Source organism: Budorcas taxicolor, chromosome 3 (assembly GCF_023091745.1).
Source record: "Budorcas taxicolor isolate Tak-1 chromosome 3, Takin1.1, whole genome shotgun sequence".
Lineage (NCBI taxonomy): Eukaryota > Metazoa > Chordata > Mammalia > Artiodactyla > Bovidae > Budorcas > Budorcas taxicolor.
Genome location: NC_068912.1, coordinates 32,905,647 through 32,913,985, shown reverse-complemented (window position 1 = coordinate 32,913,985; position 8,339 = coordinate 32,905,647).

Here is an 8,339-nt window from a genome sequence, read left to right as displayed (position 1 = left end):
TGTTTTTCCCTTGCTGCTTTTAATATTTGTTCTTTGTGTTTGATCTTTGTTAATTTGATTAATAAGTGTCTTGGGGTGTTTCACCTTGGGTTTATCCTGTTTGAGACTCTCTGGGCTTCTTGGACTTGGGTGATTATTTCCTTCCCCATTTTAGGGAAGTTTTCAACTGTTATCTCCTCAAGTATTTTCTCATGGTCTTTCTTTTTGTCTTCTTCTTCTGGGACTCCTATGATTTGAATGTTGGGGCGTTTAACATTGTCCCAGAGGTCTCTGAGATTGTCCTCATTTCTTTTAATTCTTTTTTCCTCTCTGATTCACTTATTTCTACCATTCTATCTTCTACCTCACTTATCTTATCTTCTGCCTCCATTATTCTACTGTTGGTTCCCTCCAGAGTGTTTTTGATCTCATTTATTGCATTATTCATTATATACTGACTCTTTTTTATTTCTTCTAGGTCATTGTTAAACCTTTCTTGTATCTTCTCGATCCTTGTGTCCAGGCTATTTATCTGTAACTCCAATTTGTTTTCAAGATTTTGGATCATTTTCACTATCATTATTCAGAATTCTTTCTCAGGCAGATTCCCTATCTCTTCCTCTTTTGTTTGGTTTGGTGGGCATTTATCCTGTTCCTTTAACTGCTTGGTATTTCTCTGTGTCTTCATCTTGTTTTTATTGCTGTGTTTGGGGTGGCCATTCTGTATTCTGGCCGTTGGTGGTTCCTCTTTCTTGTGGAGGTTCCTCACTTTGGGTGGGGTTTGATGGGTGGGTTTTCAAAGTTTCCTGGTTAGGGAAGCTTGTGTTGGTGTTCTGGTGGGTGGAGCTGGATTTCTTCTTTCTGGAGTGCACTGAAGTGTCCAGTAATGGGTTTTGAGATGTCAATAGGTTGGTGTGAGTTTGGGCAGCTTGTATATTGAGGCTCAGGTTTATGTTCCTGTGTTGCTGGAGAATTTGCATGGTATGTCTTGCTCTGGAGCTTGTTGGCCCTTGGGTGGTGCTTGGTTTCAGTGTAGGTATGGGGGTGTTTGATGAGCTTCTATCGATTAATGTTCCCTGGATTAAGCAGTTCTCTGGTGTTCTCAAGAATTGAACGTAAGCCTCCTGCCTCTGGTTTTCAGTCTTATTCTTACAGTAGCCTCAAGACTTCTCTATCTATACAGCACTGATGATAAAACATCTAGCTTAATGATGAAAAGTTTCTCCACAGTGAGGGACACCCAGGAGGTATACAGGGTTACATGGAGAAGAGAAGAGGGAAGAGAGAGATAGAGGTAACCAGGAGGAGAAGAGGGGGAATCGAAAGAGGAGAGAGCAAGCTAGCCAGTAATCACTTCCCTGTGTGCTCTTCACAGTCTGGATCCATCAGAGATGTTCACAGAGTTACACAGAGAAGAGAAGAGGGAGGAAGGAGAGAGAGGTGGCCAGGAGGATAAAAGGGGGAATCAAAAGGAGAGAGACAGATCCAGCCAGTAATAAGTGTTCTCCACAACTTGGAACACACAAAGAGATTCACAGAGTTGGGTAGAGAAGAAAGGGGGGAGAGGGGGAGATAGAGGTGACCTGGTGGAGAAAAAGGTGTCAAAAGGAGGAGAGAGCAATCAGGCCAGTGATCTCGCTCCCAAGTAAAAATGGGTACTGAAGATTGGGTTCTTAAAAGTACAAAGTTGATAACAAATACCAAAAAGCAAAGATTAAAAATCTAGAGTAGAGTTAAGATTCTCAAAAATACAATATTAAAAGAAACCCCCCCAAAAAGACAAAGTCACAAAAATTATAATATATATATATATATATATATATATACATATATATATATGAAGTTTGCTTTAAAAATAGGACCTTTCTCTTTTTTTTGGAAGGTAATAGTAAGTTATAAAAATGAAAATAAGGGAGTAATGGGGACTTAAAAATAAAAAATATATAATTTTTTAAATTAAATTAAAAAAATGATAATAGTAAAAATATATCTAAGACTTTATCTGGAGCGGTTGTGGACAGTGTTGGGTCAGTTCATTTTCAGATAGTTATTTGGTCTGGCTTGCACTTCTCAAGTTCTGTAGGCCCCTTCCTATGTAGTCAGTGTTAACTACATGGTTTTAATCTATTGCACCTCTCACTTCCAAGCAGTTCCCTCTGTTTATTTTAGCTTTTTCTGTTTGCTGGTCTCCTCAGTGTCTAATTTCCACCCTGATGCAAGGGGCGTGGTGGTGGTCACTTTTATTTCTTTTAGGCTCTCTTGTTCAGTCGTGCTTTGGGGAGTGAGGAACACTGCAAACAAATGTCACTGGCATGTACTCACAGTGATTCAGCCACACTGGGTTTGCCCCCACTCACAGCATGTGTGCTTACCCAGCCTACACTGCTCAGACTCTAGGTTGCTCTTCCGGAAACTCTCTGATGAGGGCCCTGGGTTCTATGCACTTCCAAGGTCTAAACCACTCAGGTTCAGGTTCTCGGGTACTCCACAAAGGCGCAGACTTAGTTGGGCCTGCGTTTTGCGCCATCCCAGGTCTGAGCAGCTCAGGTGACCAGGTGCTGGGTGCGTGTAGTCGTCCCCAGTTGAAGGCTCTGACTTATCCCCTCCCCCGTCCCAGCCACCTGGTGTTCTGGGTGTGGAATGGTGTGCCTTCTCAGGTGTGCCTTGTGTCTCTTCTGGGGAGCTGATCTCTGGCTGCGACACTCCTGGCAGATGTTGACCATCCAGAAACCCAGGAAGTCTTGGTTACCAATGAAGTCTGCTTGCAGTTTGGTATAGGATGCCTCTCTGGGCCGTGATTGCCCCCTGGCTCTGGCTGCCCTTGCCTGCCTATCTCCGGCGGGGGGTGGAATGGTCCGCAGTCAGCTAGCTCTGTTCAGTCCTTTGTTCTATGAGTGGGCCTGGCGGTGTCTTCAGTTCAGTTCAGGCGGTGTCTTAGGTTAGGGCTTTTCACCTTTTCGCAGGATAGCTATCCCAGAGTCTGGGTTGCTATCTCAAGCTGGTTGCCTCAGATTGCCCTCAGGGAATTCAGGCCCAGTCCTTACCCTAAGCAATGTAGCCCACTCCTCCCTGTCCAGTTCCTGCTTGCTATTGGCGGATGTGAGCGTCTGGGCTGCTGCTCCACTGGGAGTTGCTGTTAGGCACATATTCCGTGGGTTTTAATTAATTATTTATTTTTCCTCCTGGTTATTTTGCCCTCTGAGATTCCAAGGCTCTCCACAGACCCAGTGGAGAGAATGCTTCCTGGTGTTTGGAAACTTCTCTCTTTCTTAAGACTCCCTTCCCAGGATGGATCTCAGTCCCTGCCTCTTTTGTCTCTCTTTTTAGTCTTTTATATTTTGTCCTACCTCCTTTCAAAGACAATGGGCTGCCTTTCTGGGTGCCTGATGTCTTCTGTCAGCATTCAGAAGTTGTTCTGTGGAATTTGTTCAGCGTTCAAACGTTCTTTCAATGAGTTTGTGGGGGAGAAAGTGATCTCTCTGCCATCTTAGGACTGCCTTTGAATTGATGCTTTTGAATTGTGGTGTTGGAAAAGACTTTTGAGAGTCCCTTGGACTGCAAGGAGATCCAACCAGTCTATCCTAAAGAAAATCAGTCCTGGGTGTTCATTGGAAGGACTGTTGTTGAAGCTGAAACTCCAATACTTTGGCCACCTGATGTGAAGAGCTGACTCGTTTGAACAGACCCTGATGCTGGGAAAGATTGAGGGCAGGTGGAGAAGGGGACGACAGAGGATGAGATGGTTGGATGGCATCACCGACTCAATGGACATGAGTTTGGATAAACTCCGGGAGTTGGTGATGGACAGGGAGGCCTGGCGTGCTGCAATTCATGGGGTTGCAAAGAGTCGGACACAACTGAACGACTGAACTGAACCAAAATATAATATAATCATACATTTTCAATCATTAAAGTTCTTTGCAAAGGTCTTACATATACAGAATCATTATTAAAGGCACTTCCTAACACCATACATAAAAATAAATTCAAAATGGATTAAAGACCTAAATGTAAGACTGCAACTATAAGACTCTTAGAGGAAACATGGACAGAACACTCTTTGGAAACATAGCCAAGATCCTCATTGACTTATCTTTTAGAGTAATGGAAATTAAAAAAAAATAAACAAGTGGGACCTAATTAAACTTAAAGCCTTTTGCAATGTGAAGGAAACTATAAACAGGATGAAAAGACAACCCTCAGAATGGAAAAAATAATTGCACTGAAACAACTGCTGCTGCTGCTGCTAAGTCATTTCAGTCGTGTCTGACTCTGTGTGACCCCATAGATGGCAGCCCACCAGGCTCCCCCGTCCCTGGGATTCTCCAGGCAAGAACACTGGAGTGGATTGCCATTTCCTTCTCCAATGTAAACTGAATCAACTAAGAAATGATTAATCATCAAAATATAAAAGCAGCTCATAGCATTCAATATTAAAAAAACAAAGAACCCAAACAAAAAATGGGTAGAAGATCTAAACAGACATTTCTCCAAAGAAGACATACAGATGGTCAACAAACATGTGAAAAGATTCTCAACATTGCTCATTATTAGAGAAATGAAAATCAAAACTGAAATGAGGTATCACCTCACACTGGTCAGAATGGCCATCATCAAAATAATTGGACACTATTGGGTAAGGGGAGGGTGGGATGATTTGAGAGAGCAGCATTGAAACATATACATTTACAATATGTAAAATAGATAGCCAGTGGGAATTTGCTGTATGATTCAGGGAACCCAAATCCAGTGCTCTGTGAAAACCTAAAGGGGTGGGATGGGATGGGAGGTGGGAGGGAGGTTCAAGAAGGAGAGGGTATATATATATATTGTTGATATATGGCAGAAACCAACATAATATTATAAAATAATTATCCTCCAATTAAAAATAAAGTTAAAAAAATCTACAAACAATAAATACTGGAGAGGATACGGAGAAAAAGGAACCCTCTTGTTCTGCTGGTGGAAATATAGATTGATATAGCCATCATGGAGAACAGTATGGAGATTCCTTTTAAAACTAGGAAGAAGACTACCATCAGTTCAGTTCAGTTCAGTCACTCAGTCGTGTCCGACTCTTTGCAACCCCATGAATAGCAACACACCAAGCCTCCCTGTCCATCATCATCTCCCGGAGTTCACTCAAACTCATGCCCATCCAGTCGGTGATGCCATCCAGCCATCTCATCCTCTGTCGTCCCCTTCTCCTCTTGCCCCCAGTCCCTCCCAGCATCAGAGTCTTTTCCAATGAGTCAACTCTTCACATGAGTGGCCAAAGTACAGGAGTTTCAGCTTTAGCATCATTACTTCAAAAGAACAACCAGGGCTGATCTCCTTTAGAATGGACTGGTTGGATCTCCTTGCAGTCCAAGGGACTCTCAAGAGTCTTCTCCAACACCACAGTTCAAAAGCATCAATTCTTCAGCACTCAGCTTTCTTCACAGTCCAAATCTCACATCCATACATGACTACTGGAAAAACCATAGCCTTGACTAGACGGACATTTGTTGGCAAAGTAATGTCTCTGCTTTTGAATATGCTATCTAGATTGGTCATAACTTTTCTTCCAAGGAGTAAACGTCTTTTAATTTCATGGTGGCAGTCACCATCTGCAGTGATTTTGGAGCCCCCCAGAATAAAGTCTGACACTGTTTCCACTGTTTCCCCATCTATTTCCCATGAAGGTATGGGGCCAGATGCCATGACCTTAGTTTTCTGAATGTTGAGCTTTAAGCCAACTTTTTCACTCTCCTCTTTCATTTTCATCAAGAGGCTTTTTAGTTCCTCTTCCCTTTCTGCCATAAGGGTGGTGTCATCTGCATATCTGAGGTTATTGATATATTGATATTTCTCCTGGAAATCTTGATTCCGGCTTGTGCTTCTTCCAGCCCAGCAATTTCTCATGATGTACTCTGCATAGAAGTTAAATAAGCAGGGTGACAATATACAGCCTTGATGTACTCCTTTTCCTATTAGGAACCAGTCTGTTGTTCCATGTCCAGTTCTAACTCTTGCTTTCTGACCTGCATACAGGTTTCTCAAGAGGCAGGTCAGGTGGTCTGGTATTCCCATCCCTTTCAGAATTTTCCACAATTTATTGTGATCCACACAGTCAAAAGCTTTGACATAGTCAATAAACAGAAATAGATGTTTTTCTGGAACTCTCTTACTTTTTCCATGATCCAGCAGATGTTGGAAGTTTGATCTCTGGTTCCTCTGCCTTTTCTAAAACCAGCTTGAACATCAGGAAGTTCACTGTTCATGTATTGCTGAAGCCTGGCTTGGAGAATTTTGAGCATTCTGTCACTAGCGAGTGAGATGAGTCCAACTGTGCGGTTGTTTGCGCATTCTAGGGCCTTGCCTTTCTTTGGGATTGGAATGAAAGCTGACCTTTTCCAGTCCTGTGGCCACTGCTGAGTTTTCCAAATTTGCTGTCACATTGAGTGCAGCACTACCATATGACCCAGCAATTCCACTACTGGGCGAGTATGTTCAGTTGCTCGGTCATGTTGCCTCGTTGTGACACCCATGGAGTGTGGCCCACGAGGCTCCTCTGTCTATGGAATTTTCCAGGCAATAATACTGGGGTGGACTACCATTTCTTCCTCCAGTGGATCTTTCTGACTCAGGGACCAAACACACATCTCTTGCTACCCTGCATTGGCAAGCAGATTCTTTACCACTGTGCCATGTAAATCCTTAGAAAACCATAATTGAAAAAGACATGTACCCGAGCTTTCATTGCCGCACTGTTTACAATAGCCAGGACATGAAAGCAACCTAGGTGTCCATTGACAGATGAATGGATAAAGAACTTGTGGTACATATATTCAATGGAATATTACTCAGTCATAAAAAGGAAGGAATTTCAGTCAGTTCTAATGAGGTGGATGAAACTACAGCCTGTTACACAGAGTGAAATAAGTCAGAAAGAGAAAAACAAATATTGTATATTAACACATTATATATGAAATTCAGAAAAATGGTACTGATGAACCTATTTGCAGAACATGAATAGAAACAAAAGCATAGAGAGCAGACTTGTAGACACAGTAAGAGAAGGAGAGGGTGGGATGAATTGAGAGAGTAGCATTGAAATATATACAGTAGTGTATGTAAAAATGGATAGCTAATAGGAAGTTGCTGTATAACACAGGGAGCTCAACCTGGTACTCTGTCACAACCTAGAAGGGTGGGAGAGAGGTTCAAGAGGGAGGGAACATATGCATACTTGTGGCTGATTCTGTGGAAAATTCTTAAAGAGATAGGAATACCAGACCAGCTTATCTGCCTCCTGAGGTAAAGAAGCAACAGTTAGAACTGGGCATAGAACAACAGACTGATTCCAATATGTCAAGGCTGAATATCGTCACACCACTTATTTAACTTATATGCAGAGTACATCATGTCAAATGCTGGGTTGGATGAAGCATAAGCTGGAATCAAGATTGCCAGGAGAAATATCAATAACCTCAGATATGCAGATGACACCACCCTCACGGCAGAAAGCGAAAAGCAACTAAAGAGCCTCTGATGAAAGTGAAAGAGGAGAGTAAAAACGTTGGCTTAAAATTCAACATTCAGAAAGCTAAGATCATGGCATCCAGTCCCATTACTTCATGACAAATAGATGCAGAACCAATGGAAACAGTGAAAGACTTTATTTTGGGGGGCTCCGAAATCATCATCTGCAATGATGGTGACTGCAGCCATGAAATTAAAAGATGCTTGCTCCTTGGGAGAAAAGCTATGAACAACCTAGACAGCATATTAACAAGCAGAGATATTACTTTACCAACAAAGGTCTGTCTAGTCAAAGCTATGGTTTTTCCAGTCATGTATGGATGTGAGAATTGGACTATAAAGAAAGCAGAGTGCTGAAGAAGTGATGCTTTTGAACTGTGGTGTTGGAGAAGACTCTTGAGAGTCCCTTGGACTGCAAGGAGATCCAACCAGCCCATCCTAAAGGAAATCAGCTCTGAATATTCATTTGGAGGACTGCTGCTGAGGCTGAAACTCCAAATCTTTGGCTACCTGATGTGAAGAACTGACTCATTGGAAAAGACCTTGATGCTGGGAAAGAATGAAGGTGGGAGGAAAAGGGGATGACAGAGGATGAGATGGTTGGATGGCAGCACTGACTCGTTAGACTTGAGTTTGAGTAAGCTCCAGGAGTTTGGTGATGGACAGGGAAGCCTGGCATGCTGTAGTCCATGGGGTCGCAAAATGTCAGACATGACCGAGTGGCCGAAATGAACTGAATTGATGGTTGATTAATGCTATTGTATGGCAGAAACTAGCAAAACATTGTAAAGCAAGTACTCTCCAATTAAAAATAAAAGCTTTTAAAAAAGAATCAT